Genomic DNA, 14,927 nt, shown 5'->3' with positions numbered 1-14,927 from the left:
GTACGAAGCTAAGTGTTTATTAACTTTACAAAATAGCTGTTAGTTTTGAGAAATTAAGCTTTTGATACTTAATTAACCTTTTGGGAATTTTGAAAGTGGATGAATGATATTTGTTACTACCTTCACTAGCACTACGCCTATATTTTGCTCACCCAGAAGACCAAATCATGGTTCACCAGTCTTGTTCCATAAGAACCAAAATGTCTGGACAACATCCTTGAGCTGCTGCTTCATTTCCATCCTGCCATCTTCTCTAATGTGACGTCAGTTTGCCTTTACTTTATAAGTCACTGCTTTATGTTTACTCAGCTTTTAGAAACCAGTAGCCCAAGAGGCAGGTAAAGAGGAAGAGCCATCGAAGGTGATTGAAAGAGAATGGTCCTCAACTGGGAGAGAGTACTGGCATAATGGAAGGGGTATTTTCAAAGAGGAGAATGGCTGGCAGTGTCCCATGCCACAGAGAGATTAAGGAAGATAAGAAATGTGCACTGTTCACTGGATTTGGCAGTATTGAGGCACGCGTGAACTGGTGAGGCAGAAACCATGTTACAGTGAGGGTGAGTGGCAGGTGGGAAATGGAGATGGGGGCAGTTGGATATACAGGTCTTGGAGCTCAGAGAAGAGATTTGGGCTAGAGATACAGGTTTGGAATTATCTATTTTTAGGTGATCATTGAAGCCATGGGCCTGGATTTAATCACTTAGGGGGAGAGAGTAGAGAAAGAACAGAAATAGACCTAAGGCCCAGCCTTAAAGAACTCTAAGGATACTGTACAGGTGAGGAAATGTATAAAGACAGAAAAGGAGTAGCCAGAGAGTAGGTGAAAAACCAGAAGACTGGTATTATATTACCTAACCCAAGGATAAGAATGAAGAAGGGGAGTGGCCATCAGGGTTGGATGCTGCTGGAAGGTCAAGTGTGATGCCTGAAAAAAGACCATGGGGGGACTTCCCTGGCGGTCCAGGTCCAGTGGTTAAGACTCCACACTTCCACTGCAGGGGGTGAGGGTTTGATCCCTGGTCTGTGAACTAAGATCCCACCTGCCATGTGACACAGCCAAAAAATATTTTTTTAAAAAAAGGCCATGGGATTCGGTGACTTACAAATCATTGACGACCTGGAATGATAAGGAATGAAAGCCAGACTGGGCTGAGAATGGAAACACCATAGACAACTTTTCAGAGAAGTTTGGCAGTGAAAAAATGGTGATGATAAAGGGTATCGGGGAAGGATTTTTTTTAATATGAGAAATACTAAAGCATGTTTAGAAGCCAAAAGGAAAGAACTGAGAAAGGATGAATACCCAGGGGAAGTGATAACCACTAGTGTAGGTTTCCTGAGAAGGCAGGTGAAAAGGGAACCTCTTGGCAGCTTAGGAGAAGCATCACCCCAGAACCATCAGTCATGAGTTGGCATCACTTGCCTCTGTACCCAGCCTGGGGCCCGTTGCCAGTCCTCTCACAGTTGTTTTCATGTCAGTACCTCCCTCTCTTGTTCTACTTGCTGCCCAGTCCAACTTGTTAAACCACACTTCCCCACCCCCTCTTTTTTTTCTTTTAACTAATTAATTAATTTTTGGCTGCGTTGGATCTTCATTGCTGCATGTGGGCCTTCTCTAGTTGTGGCAACTGGGGGCTTCCCTTATTGCAGAGCACAGGCTCTAGGCACGCAGGCTCTAGAACGCAGTCTCAGTAGTTGTAGCGCATGGGCTTAGTTCCTCCACGGCATGTGGGATCTTCCTGGACCAGGGCTCGAGCCCGTGTCTCCTGCATTGGCAGGCGGATTCTCAACCACTGCGCCACCAGGGAAACCCCTTCCCACCCCCTCTTAAATTTCTTCCATTCACTTATGTATTCACTTAACATTTACTAGTCACTGACTGTGTGGAGGCCCTGGGGTTCAAGGACTCAAGTCCTTGTCCTTGAGGAACCATGGGCCAGTGGTGTCAAGAGACAACCAGAAATAACCAGGGCACAATGCACCATGTGAGAGGGGCTGTGATGACGGCCTCGGGTGGGAGTCTCCTGCCCCTAAGCTGCCAGGTGTTGAAGAAAATCCCTAAACCAGACAAACTGCTGAGACTGCAGGAGGGCCCTCCCTCTTGATAAGCAGCTGATTCCATTTTTGCCTTCTTCGGACACAGGTTTGATTTCTTTGGAAATAAAGACAGGATGGAGACAGCTCAGACACTGGATATCTGAACATTCATCAAGCACCTCCTATGTGTTGGCACTAAGGCCACAGTTGTAAACAAGGTCCCCACCCTCCAGATGCAGACAGCCCTGGAGAGTTTGCTGCTCTGGTGGAGAGAAGCGATTCTAAGGGAAGTAGGCATGAGAAATTCAAGGAGTGAGGGCAGTGGTAATAGCTACCTCCAGGGCAGTGAAAAGGGAGTGGCTTGAGCATTCATGAGGCTTCCATGCCTTCAAAATCAGGAACCACACCTCCTTGCCCAGCAGGCATATACAAGGTAGTCCTGAGGCAGTAATTTAACTCTGATTATAAATTAAGATCTAGGGCTTCCCTGGTGGCGCAGTGGTTGAGAATCTGCCTGCCAATGCAGGGGACACGGGTTCGAGCCCTGGTCTGGGAGGATCCCGCATGCCGTGGAGCAATTAGGCCCGTGAGCCACAATGACTGAACCTGCGCGTCTGGAGCCTGTGCTCTGCAACAAGAGAGGCCGCGATAGTGAGAGGCCCGCACACTGCGATGAAGAGTGGCCCCCGGGCTTCCCTGGTGGCGCAGTGGTTGAGAGTCCGCCTGCCGATGCGGGGGACACGGGTTCGTGCCCCGGTCCGGGAAGATCCCACATGCCGCGGAGCGGCTGGGCCCGTGAGCCATGGCCGCTGAGCCTGCGCGTCCGGAGCCTGTTGCTCCGCGACGGGAGAGGCCACAACAGTGAGAGGCCCACGTACCGCACAAAAAAAGAGTGGACCCCGCTTGCCGCAACTAGAGAAAGCCCTCGCACAGAAACGAAGACCCAACACAGCCAAAAATAAATAAATAAATAAAGGAGTTCCTTTAAAAAAAAATCGCAAACCCTTTAAAAAAATTGATTAATTAAAAAATAAATTAAGGTCTAACTTCCTATGGTATTCACAGACCTTAACTAGTTCCATAGGAGAAAGATTAGAGGAGTTTTGTGGCCTTTTGTTGGTATATAGAGGCTCTATATGTTACATGTTTTTATGGGGGTGGCCCAGAATTTTCTTTACTGTCTCTGGAACTGCCCTCTACATGACAAAAATTTATTATGACCATTTATATCCTTATTAAGGAAGGCAAGGTAGCAAAGACAGGCTGAGATTTGGTGAATTCTTAGAAAATATGTACCGACAATACCTGGGATTGGCCATCCTTAGAAATCTCACAGAGCTCATTTATTCATCCACCAAATATTTATTAAGCTTATACTACAGAGGCATGGTTAAATACATGATTGTTTATTGCTACTGTAATGCATGATGTATTTTCTATATTTCCAGACTTTAAGGCTATCCTCCATACCTCCAGCCCTGACCAATCCCTTGATCTCAGATGCAGCTCCCTACCGGACATCACCCAATGACCCCAAGTATCCCTGGCCCCAAATTGAACTCAACGTTCCTCCCATCCTCCTGCTTCACAGAGGATGTGAACCACCTACTCACTCAGCGCTGAGGATCATGTCTGATTCCATCCTCACTCCCCAAGGCCGCTCAATCATCCTGTGATATTCATCTCCCTCCTCTCCAGGCCTTCAGTGCCCTAGTTCAAGCTGCCATCATTCATGCAGTCACTTATTCATTTGCCAATTTTTGAGCACACACCATGTACCATTCATGTTCTAGATTCTGGAATTACATCAGTGAACGAAACAGACAAAATTCCTGCCTTCATGGTACTTACATTGAAGTGGAGAGAGAAAGTAAATAAATCAAGCAAAATATGTATTGTTAGAAAGTGACGGGTGCTTAGGAGAAAAAATAAATCAGGGGAAAGGAGTATGATGTTCATGGATAGGGGTTGAAAGGCTTCAATGAAAAGATGACTTTTTAAAATATTTATTTATTTGGCTGCATCGGGTCTTAGTTGCTGCGTGTGGGATCTTCGTTGTGGCATGCGGGATCTTTAGTTGTGGCAATGTGAACTCTTAGTTGCGGCATGCATGTGGGATCTAGTTGCCTGACCAGGGATCAAACCCGGGCCCCCTGCATCGGGAGCACAGAGTCTTAGCCACTGGACCAGCAGGGAAGTCCCGAGAAGATGACTTTTGAATAAAGAGTTGAGGAGGAAATGAGATAAAGAAGAACTGGAAAAAAGAGATTCTGAAGGAGCAGGCAGAAGGATAGGAAGAAAACCAAGCGTTCTGTCCTGGAAGCCAAGTGAAGAAAGTATTCTAAGGAAAGGTCAACTAAGATAAATGTTGATAGGTCAGATCAGATCCGAGAAATTAACTTAGGATTTAGCAACACAGAGGTCACTGATGATCTTAAGTACAGTTTCAGCTTGAGTGCTAGGTGAAAACCTGATTGGAGTGGGCTCCCGAAAGGATGGGTACCCACTAGGATGGCTGTAATTTTTTTTAATGGAAAATAATAAGCATTAGTGAGAAAAATGTGAACTCTCATGCAGTGTTGGAGGAAATGTAAAATGGTGTAGCCATTGTGGAAAATACCCCAGCAGTTACTCAAAAGGTTAAACAGAGTTACCATATGACCCAGCAATTCCACTCCCCGGTATATATCCAAAATAATTGAAAACAGGTACTCAAACATAATTGTACACCATTGTTTATAGCATTATTCATTATAGCCCAAAACACGGAAGCAACCCTAGTGTCCATCAACTGATAAATGGATAAACAAAATGATTATGTCCACACAGTGGAATATTATTCAGCCATAAAAAGGAAAGAATTACTGACACATGCCACATGAAGGAACCCTGAAAAATTGTGAAGGAAGCCAGACACAAATGGCCACATAATGTATGATTCCATTTATATGAAACGTCCAGAATATTCAAATCCATAGAAACAAAGTATGTTAGTGGTTGCCTAAGGCTGTGGGGGAGAAGGGGAATGGAAAGTGACTGCTAATGGGCACAGGTTTCTTTTGGGGGTAATGAAAGTGTTCTGGATTAGATACCAGTGGTGGTTGTACAACCTTATGAACATACTAAAACCCACTGAACTGTACACTTTAAAATGGTGAATTTTATGGTATGTGAATTATAGCTCAAAAAAAAAAAAGAATGAGGAGAGTAATTGGAAGTAGTAAATATAGACAAATCTTTCAGTTTTGTTGTAAAGGAAGGAAAAGAGCAGTAGTTGGAAAGGGAGTCGAGGTAAAGAGCAGGTTTTTAAGATGGGAGAAGCGACGGCATATTTGTTTGTGTGTTGATGGGAACAATCCAGGGAAAAGCAGGGACAGAAAGGGAGGAACTGCCAGAGGCAGGTTTCTGAATAGGTGACGGGGGTTAGGATCCCTTGTAGGAACGGGATGAAGGCAGAGGATCCGAGTACAGTGCTGGTAGCTGGGATGTGGTAGGTGAGTTACAGAAGTTCTCCTGTCATTGCTGAAGTTTTCTCGGTGGCTAGGAAGCAAGGGCATCCCTGAGAGTGAGAATGGAGGAAGAAGGGTTAAAACTGTCATTTAGGCCAAAAGTGAACCAAGCCTGGCCACTGCCTATTTGTGTACAGCCTGCTAAGAATGGCTTTTATATTTGTAAATGATGGAAAAAATCAAAAGAATAATATTTTGTGATACAGAAGAATTCTACGAAATTCAAATTTTAGTCTCCGTAACTAAAATTTTATCGGAACCTGGTCACACCCACTAGTTTATGTACTGTCTAGCTACAGCAGCTGAGTTGAATAGTTGTAATAAACATCATATATATATGTCGCCTGCAAAGCCTAAAAGATCTGCTATCAGAAAATGTTTGCCAGCCCCTGGCCTAGGCCCTTGCTGATCACAGGCCAGCAGCATGCAGGTCACCTGGGAAGGTGTCAGAATCTGTAGTCTACGAAGATCCCCAGGTGACTCATGTGCACATTAAAGCTTGAGGAGCACTGCTCTAGGAGGATGGGAGGGTGGCTGCACTGGAGAAATGTAGAACTGTGGGGTAGTCTTCAGGGCCCGCTTGAAGTCAGTGGTCGTGAACCCGGAGCGAGGTCAGTCGGTTTCCTCCAGGCTCATTCAGCTGTCAGCGGCACAGGCTGTCGGGCAGGTGGAGGACTGGATTTACTAGGGTTACGGTCTCTCCAGGCAAGTACAAAGAAGGGCAGGGTGCGGACGAGTGAGCGGCTGATACAATTTAAGCTAAATAAGGAGGGAAGAGGAGACACGGAGGGGCAGCGGAAGGAACAGGGAAAGGGCATAGCTTCAATGGAGGGGTGGTCCCGCTGGGGTGGCATCGTCGTCAGTGCTGGGGTCCTAGAGAAAGTCAGCTGCAAGGACAGCAGAGAGTGGGATCATGCCAAGGTCAAAGTGCTGGCAAGGGAGCAAGTGGCTGCGGTGCAGCGGAGGACGGGGTCACCGGAGGAGAGGAAGCCAAGGGACCGCAAGTGGGTACTGAACTCGCCAGGAACCATGACTGTTGGAGAGAGCGGCAGTGAGCCGGGAGCTAAATCTGCGAGGAATGAAGGAGAGGCTGGGAGGGACTGGGAAGCAGCTGCAACAAAAAATCGCATCTTTGTGCTGGGACTGCAGCAGTGGCCCCCGTGGGTCTCCTTGCTTCCACTCTTACCTCCGCTACCATCTGCTCTCGGCACAGCTGCCCAAGCGATCTTTCTAAAATAACCACATAACTGCTGCTTGCCCTTCAAAAGCTTTCAACGGCTCCCATTTGCCTTCAGCAGTCATTTTGATGCTCTACTCTGAGGAACCCTCTTGGCTGGGCAGAAGTGCTTCAGGGGTTCCTCAAACAAGAAGTGTCCAGGTCAAACAGTGAAGCTGTCAACTGCCCTGAGGGGCCTGTTCTTCTGTTTTGTCTGTTTGAGGTATTTGACTTCATTTGTTGATTCATTAAATATTTATTGAGCACCTACTATGTGTGAGGCACTGTTCTAGGCTCGGAGAAGACAGCAGTGAACAAAACACATAATCCAAGCCCTCATGGAATTTACATTCTAGGGAGGGAGTCAGGCAATAAAGAAAGAAAATAGGGACTTCCCTTGTGGTCCAGTGGTTAAGACTCTGCACTTCCAATGCAGGGGACTGGGTTTGATCCTTGATTGGGGAACTAAGATCCCACATGCTATGCAGCCAAAACTTAAAAAAAAAAAAGAAAAACATATACGTGGTGTTGTAAGCTCCACGGAGAACAATAAAGCAGGAGTGGGAGTGGGGGTGGGGGTGGGGAACGCTCAGTGAGGGCAGACGCTGCGCTTTTATTTTTTAATTTTTTTTAAATTTTTTTATTTTTTGCGGTACGCTGGCCTCTCACTGTTGTGGCCTCTCCCGTTGCGGAGCACAGGCTCTGGATGCGCAGGCTCAGCTGCCGTGGCTCACGGGCGCAGCCGCTCCGCGGCATGTGGGATCTTCCCAGACCGGGGCATGAACCCGCGTCCCCTGCATCGACAGGCGGACTCTCAACCACTGCGCCACCAGGGAAGCCCGACGCTGTGCTTTTAGATGGAGAGGGCGGTCAGGGAAAGCCTCAAGGAGAAGGCGGTGTGAATCAAGCCCTGAAGAGACTGACGGAGGAAGCTCCCAGGCAGAGGGAACAGCAAGTGCGAAGGCCCCAAGACAAGAATGTAACGGCCAGTGTGGCCCAAACAGAATGAGCTGAAGGTGAGAGCAGCTGGAGATGAGGTGGGGGGTGGGGGTGGGGGTGGGGTGGTGAAAGGTCCTGATGGCACTTGCCCCTTGCAGGCCGTTGTATAGACTTGGATTTTTACCTGAGTGAAATTAGCCATTAGAGCCCCTCTGAGCAGAAGAGTGATGCGATCTGATAGGTTTTAATAGGATCACTCTGGCTGCTGTGTTGAAAAGACAGTGCAGGGGGCAGGGTCAGAAGAAGGGAGATTTCTGTAATGATCCAAGTGAGAGATGGTGGTGTGTCTTTTTTTTTTTTTTTTTTTGGCTGGGTTGGGTCTTCGTTGCTGCGTGTGGGCTTTCTCTAGTTATGGCAAGTGGGGACTACTCTTCGTTGTGGTACACAGGCTTCTCATTGCAGTGGCTTCTCTCATTGCAGAGCACGGGCTCTAGGCATGGGGTCTTCAGTAGTTGTGGCTCGCGGGCTCTGGAGAGCAGGCTCAGTAGTCGTGGCGCACGGGCTTAGTTGCTCCGCGGCATGTGGGATCTTCCTGGCCCAGGGCTCGAGCCCGTGTCCCCTGCATTGGCAGGCGGATTCTTAACCACTGCGCCACCAGGGAAGCCCTCATCTATAGTTTTATCTGTAGACCCATATAAAAGTATTTTTAATTTATATTGAAATATAACACCCATACAGAAAAGCACACGAACCTGAAATGTACAGCTAGATGAATTTTCACAAAGGGAACACACCTACAGAACTAGCACCCAGATCAAGAAACAGAGTATGACCAGCGCCTCCTCCCCCCAAGGATAACCACTATCCTGACTGCTAATGGCACAGATTAGTCTTGCCCGGTTTGTGTCTTTATGTAAATGGAATCATACAGTATGCATGCTTCTGTGTCTGGCCTCCTTTGTTCCACATTTGTGGATGTTTGTGAGATCCATCCGTGCCACTGTGGGTAGCTGTAGTCTGTTCATTCTCATTGCTGTATAGGAGCGGTTCACAAATGTTTTAGTCTTAGGACCCCTTTACACTTAAAAATTATTGAGGACTCCAAAGGGCCTTTGTGTGGATTATATCTATCGATATTTACTGTATTAGAAATTAAAACTGAAAAATATTTAAAACCCAAGAACACACAAACACACATTTTATTATTGTCTGTCAGAGCAATGAAGTTATTACAAGTCATGGAGCCTCTTGGAAACTCCACGGTACACCCGTGAGAGGACAAGAGTGAAAGAAGCAGATGACTTCTTTGTATTATTATAAAAATAGTTTTGGGGCTTCCCTGGTGGCACAGTGGTTGAGAGTCTGCCTGCTGATGCAGGGGACACTGGTTCGTGCCCCGGTCCGGGAAGATCCCACATGCCGTGGAGCGGCTGGGCCCGTGAGCCATGGCCGCTGAGCCTGCGCGTCCGGAGCCTGTGCTCCGCAACGGGAGAGGCTACGACAGTGAGAGGCCCGCGTACCGCAAAAAAAAAAAAAAAATTATTATTTATTTTTAGGTCGCACCCTACAGCATGTGGGATCTTAGTTCCCTGACCAGGAATCGAACCTGTGCCCCCTGCCTTGGGAACATGGAGTCTTAACCACTGGACCTCAAGGGAAGCCTCAGAAATGACCAATTCTTGAACTCACCACCCTCTCTCACTGCCCTCCTTTGTCTCCTCTTCACACCCAAACGTCCTAAAAGCATCTCCTCCCCACAAGCCCTGCCCTCACTTCACCACCCACTCTTTCTCCTCTTGCCCCCTTCCTCACATCCCGTGTATACTGCCCAACTTCCAAGGGCACCAGGGAGCACCCTATGTCAAATCCAGGAGCCTCTTCACAACCATTGTCCTTTCTGACCCTATGGGACCCAGCTCTGTGGAATTCCAGCCCCTGAAACTTGCCTCCCTGGCTCCAGCCAGTCAGGAGGTACAGCACATTGGCTTGTGACTGGTGGCATGCTGTTCCTTCTAGCTGGAATGCCCTTCTCCCCACTCCCCATGTCCTGATCCCACCTGTCTTAGTTGGTGAGAGCTGCCATGACAAAATACCACAGATTGGGTGGCTTAAACAACAGAAGTTTCTCACAGTTCTGGAGGCGAGAAGCCTGAGATCGAGGCATCAGCAGGTCTGGTTTCTCCTGAGGCCTCTCTCTTTGGCTCGCGGGTGGCCGGCCACCTTCCTACTGTGTCCTCACATGGCCTTTCTGCATGCACACGAGCATCCCTGGTGTCTCCTTGTGTGTCCTAATCTCTTCTGATGAGGACACCAGTCAGACTGGATGAGGGCCCACACTAGGCAGCCTCATTTTTAAAAAATATTTATTTATTTATTTGGCTGTGCCAGGTCTCAGTTGCAGCATGTGAACTCTTAGTTGTGGCATGTGGGATCTAGTTCCCTGACCAGGGATCGAATCCAGACCCCCTGCATTGGAAGCGTGGAGTCTTAGTCACTGGAACGCCAGGGAAGTCCCTAGCCAGCCTCATTTTAACTTGATTACCTCTGTAACGACCCTACCTCCAAATAAAGTCACATTCTGAGGTACTGCATAAATTTCAAAGTCAAACTGACCAGATTTGCTGACAAATTGGATATGGGATGTGAGAGAAAAGAGAAGAGTGGACGGCTTCCCTGGTGGCGCAGTGGTTAAGAACCCGCCTGCCAATGCAGGGGACACAGGTTCAATCCCTGGTCCGGGAAGATCCCACATGCCACGGAGCAACTAAGCCCATGCACCGCAATTACTGAGCCCACGAGCCGCAACTCCTGAAGCCCTCGCGCCTAGAGCCTGTGCTCCGCAACAAAAGAAGCCTCAGCAATGAGAAGCCCGCGCACGCAACCAAGAGTAACCCCACTCGCCACCACTAGAGAAAGCCCACGCGAAGCAACGAAGACCCAACGCAGCTAAAAATAAAATTAAAAAAAAATTTTTTTAAAAAGAGGAAGTATTGTAAAGCAATTATACCCCAATAAAGATGTTTAAAAAAAAAAAAAAAAGAGGAAGTATTTTTTTTAAAAAGAGAAGAGTGGAAAATAAATTTTGGCCTAAGCAACAGGAAGAATGGAGGTGCCATCTGCTGAGATGGGAAGGACTTTTGAGTGAGCAGTTGACAGTGAAATATCAGGAGTTCTGTTTGGGACACATTAAGTTTAAAGACATCTATTAGACATCCAGGTGGGGACGTTGAAGGTAGTAGTTCAAGGAGACATCCAGGCTGGAGACATACATTTGGGTGTCGTCAACCAAGAGAGTATTTAAACTTTTCTTTTTTTTTTGGCCGTGCTGTGTGGCATGTGGGATCTTACTTCCCTGATCAGGGATCAAACCCGTGCCCCCTGCAGTGGAAACGCCGAGTCTTAACCACTGGACCGCGGGGGAAGTCCAAGAAAACATTTAAAGCCATGATGTTGGGTGAGGTCACCAAGGAAGGGAGTGTATATAGAAAAGAGAAGAGGTCCAAATCTGAACCTCAGGGCTCTCCAATGTTAAAAAGTAAGTGAGGGCTTCCCTGGTGGCGCAGTGGTTGAGAGTCCGCCTGCCGATGCAGGGGACACGGGTTCGTGCCCTGGTCCGGGAAGATCCCACATGCCGCGGAGCGGCTAGGCCCGTGAGCCATGGCCGCTGAGCCTGCGCGTCCGGAGCCTGTGCTCGGCAACGGGAGAGGCCACAACAGTGAGAGGCCCGCGTAACGCAAAAAAAAAAAAAAAAAAAAAGTAAGTGAGATAAGGAAGAATCAGCAAAAGAAACTCAGAGGGGGTGCCATGCAATGCAGAAGGAAAGAACAACAAGTGTCCTATAAAGCTGTAAGAATTAAAAGGATGATTTATATAAGCTCTTAGCACAGTGTCAGTCCCACTCTAAACCTGAGGAAATGGTAGCTATGATGACGATGATGATGATGACGATGATAATTCATCTACTAAAGGCTTATTTGTTGCTCCTTCCTTCTGGTCACCAAAAAGAAAATACTGGCTCTTAAGTAAATAATAAAAATCCAAGGTAAGAAGCCCAAGGTCTCACTTGAATTAAATGTAAATTTGGATGAGGGTCTGAATCTAAAAACTGGGTGGGATTAAAGTAACTAAACTGTTGCTGTTAAAAACTGGTAATTATTCGGGAATTCCCTGGCGATCCAGTGGTTGGGACTCCGTGCTTCCACTGCAGGTGGCACGGGTTTGATCCCTGGTCGGGGAACTAAGATCCTGAAAGCCACATGGCGTGGCCAAAAAGCAAACAAACAAAACCCCGGTAATTACTAAATTGGGCTCAAGCTTCCTATGGTTTCTGTATTCCCTCTCCAGATCTAAGGCACCAGCATCCAGTTGCCCAAGGCAGAGACCTGGGACTAAGACCTGTTAACTTTATGTCACAATCACCTTTTTTTTTTTTCCCACATATGTAACCATTTATTGAGAACATTCAAAAAAATATGGAACGCTGCACCAATTTGCGTGTCATCCTTGCGCAGGGGCCATGCTAATCTTCTCTGTATCCTTCCAATTTTAGTATATGTGCTGCCGAAGCAGGCACCACAATCACCTCTTGATCTTGTTCTTATTCAACATCATGGTGACTACCTTACTTTGTGCTATCATCACTTCTTTTTTTAAAAAAATAAATTTATTTATTTATTTATCTAACTCTTTTTTTTTAAAATTAATTAATTAATTTATTTTTGGCTGTGTTGGGTCTTCGTTTCTGTGCGAGGGCTTTCTCTAGCTGCGGAGAGCGGGGGCCATGCTTCATCGTGGTGCACGGGCCTCTTTTGTTGCGGAGCACAGGCTCCAGACGCGCAGGCTCAGTAGTTGTGGCTCACGGGCCCAGTCGCTCCGCGGCAGGCGGGATCCTCCCAGACCAGGGCTCGAACCCGTGTCCCCTGCACTGGCAGGCAGACTCTCAACCACTGTGCCACCATGGGAGCCCCCCACCATCACTTCTTGTTTAGACTATTTCCAAAGCCTCCTACTTAGTTTGTTTGTTCTACCATCTGTCACTACCCCAATCCAGGGATTCGAAACCATTATTGTGCCATAGAACCATTTGGCAGTCTGAGAAAGTTTCTGGACTTATTTTCAGAATTAAAAAAAATATTTTATTTTATTTTTAGCTACGTCGGGTCTTAGTTGTGGCATGCGGAATCTTTGTTGTGACATGCGGGATCCTTTGTTTTGGCACGTGGCTCTCTAGTTGTGGCTCACATGCTCAGTAGTTGTGATACGCAGGCTTAGTTGCCCCGGAGCATGTGGGATCTTAGTTCCCCAACCAGGGATCGAGCCCGCGTTCCCTGAATTGGAAGGCAATTCTTAACCACTGGATCGCCAAGGAAGTCCCTCAGAATCGTTTTGTGTTTTTTTTAAATAAATTTTATTTATTTATTTTTGGCTGCATTGGGTCTTCGTTGCTGCAGGCAGGCTTTCTCTAGTTGCGGCGAGCGGGGGCTACTCTTCGTTGCGGTGCGCAGGCTTCTCATTGCGGTGGCTTGTCTTGTTACGGAGCACGGGCTCTAGGCGCGCGGGCTTCAGTAGTTGTGGCCTGTGGGCTCCAGAGTGCAGGCTCAGTAGTTGTGGCGCACGGGCTTAGTTGCTCCGTGGCATGTGGGATCTTCCAGGACCAGAGCTCGAACCTGTGTCCCCTGCATTGGCAAGCAGATTCTTAACCACTGCACCACCAGGGAAGTCCTTCTCAGAATGTTTTTAAATGCATAAAACAAAGTACACAGGATGATAAAGAAAACCAATCACACTGCAATACAGCTATCAAAATATTTTCTAAAAGAAATGTGTACTATAGCAACATACAGGATTAACAGAGTTCTTGTGGGTCTACTGTAATTTCAAAGAAGTGATGAGTACATAAATGATATTTCGAGACATCTGCATCAACTGCAGTGTGATATGAAACCATCTTTGATTTCTATTGGTGACCAAGTCACAGGTACTGCTAATGTCACTGTAGTTTGTTGTCTACATTTGTAAATAAAGAAAGCACTACATTTCAGAGTTTGATGAAAACGAAGTTGTGGTTTTTTTTCCATCCACGTTCGTACCCTGTGAATTCTATACATTGACCCTTGTGGACCCCAGGTTAAAAACCCTTACCTTAATCTATTGGTGCAAAAATGCTTGAAGTGACTGTAGAGATCTTTATTTCTAAATGGGGAGAAGAAAAGGATGAAAACGGGGAACATTAACATCCAAAACGTGTGCCATTAATTCCTGTACATTTTGCCAAAGGTGGGTTACAAAGTCAGTCTGAGCTTCCTAGCAGCCAAGGGAATGTTCTGTCCAGAACTTTCTCAGTTTAAAACCTTGATTGGGGCCGTGATCCTTAGTACTCTGCGTTGTGTAAAACCTTGATTGGTTATATAGTGCTGTATGTCAATTATATCTCAATATAACTGGAAAGGAAAAAAAAAACCTTGATTGGCAGCCTCTTGCCTAGTCTAACGCCCCATGGCCAACACCACTGTACATTCCCATCCCGTACGGCCCAGCCTAGTGGACACAACCGCCGAGCAAGAGCCGGGGGCCAACCCCCTAGTCCACTCCGGCGGGGCGTTCCCAGCCCCCACCCCTAGGCGCGCTCCCTCCCAAACGCAGGACCGAAGTCCCTTGCGCCGGGACATAACCTCTTCCCCGCCCTCCTTGGGGATAGCCCCGCCCACTCCGCTCCTCCCGCCTTCGGAAGGGTTTCTGCCTTGGCAGTTATCACAGACTGTCTGTCTCACCCATGACACAGGGTGCCCCTGGCACACTAACGGGGTCCTGAAAAACCCAATTACGGAACTGAAGCAAAGGGAATTCCATTTCGCACGAATGAGCGCTGTTTCCCACGGCCTCACGGTAGCTTGCGCAAAGAGCGGCCGCCAGGGGGCGATGGTTGGCTCATGGCGTGTCCTCCCCAAGCCCGGCCCCCGGCGGCGCCCTCTAAAACACGTACTTCCGCTTGATTCTCCCTCTTTTCTCTTGTACCTCCATCCTATCTGCGGCTGGATTTGATCATCGCCATGGTAAGTCCATCCATTACCATCGGGTCTGGGGTGGCTTTACGAGATCTGGGGTCCCCGCGAGCTCGCCGATGCCGCGGGCTGCGCCGATGTGCGGGACCCTTTTTAAGGCCTTTTCCAGAGGAGATGGAGTTGGGCCACGGCTCCAGTCCGAGGGCCTGCTGGGAAGCGAGCGAG

The 14,927-nt window shown here is 47.6% G+C and overlaps 1 non-coding gene across 1 annotated transcript; it reads right to left on the bottom strand.

The window, feature by feature from the left end:
* Window positions 1–12,167: 12,167 nt before the first annotated feature.
* Window positions 12,168–12,274, bottom strand: LOC136143192 (U6 spliceosomal RNA). The gene has a single exon (XR_010657887.1). It is a non-coding gene; the product is annotated as a U6 spliceosomal RNA (small nuclear RNA).
* Window positions 12,275–14,927: the final 2,653 nt, after the last annotated feature.

This window comes from Phocoena phocoena, chromosome X (assembly GCF_963924675.1).
Source record: "Phocoena phocoena chromosome X, mPhoPho1.1, whole genome shotgun sequence".
Lineage (NCBI taxonomy): Eukaryota > Metazoa > Chordata > Mammalia > Artiodactyla > Phocoenidae > Phocoena > Phocoena phocoena.
This window is presented reverse-complemented; position numbering and strand designations above follow the sequence as displayed.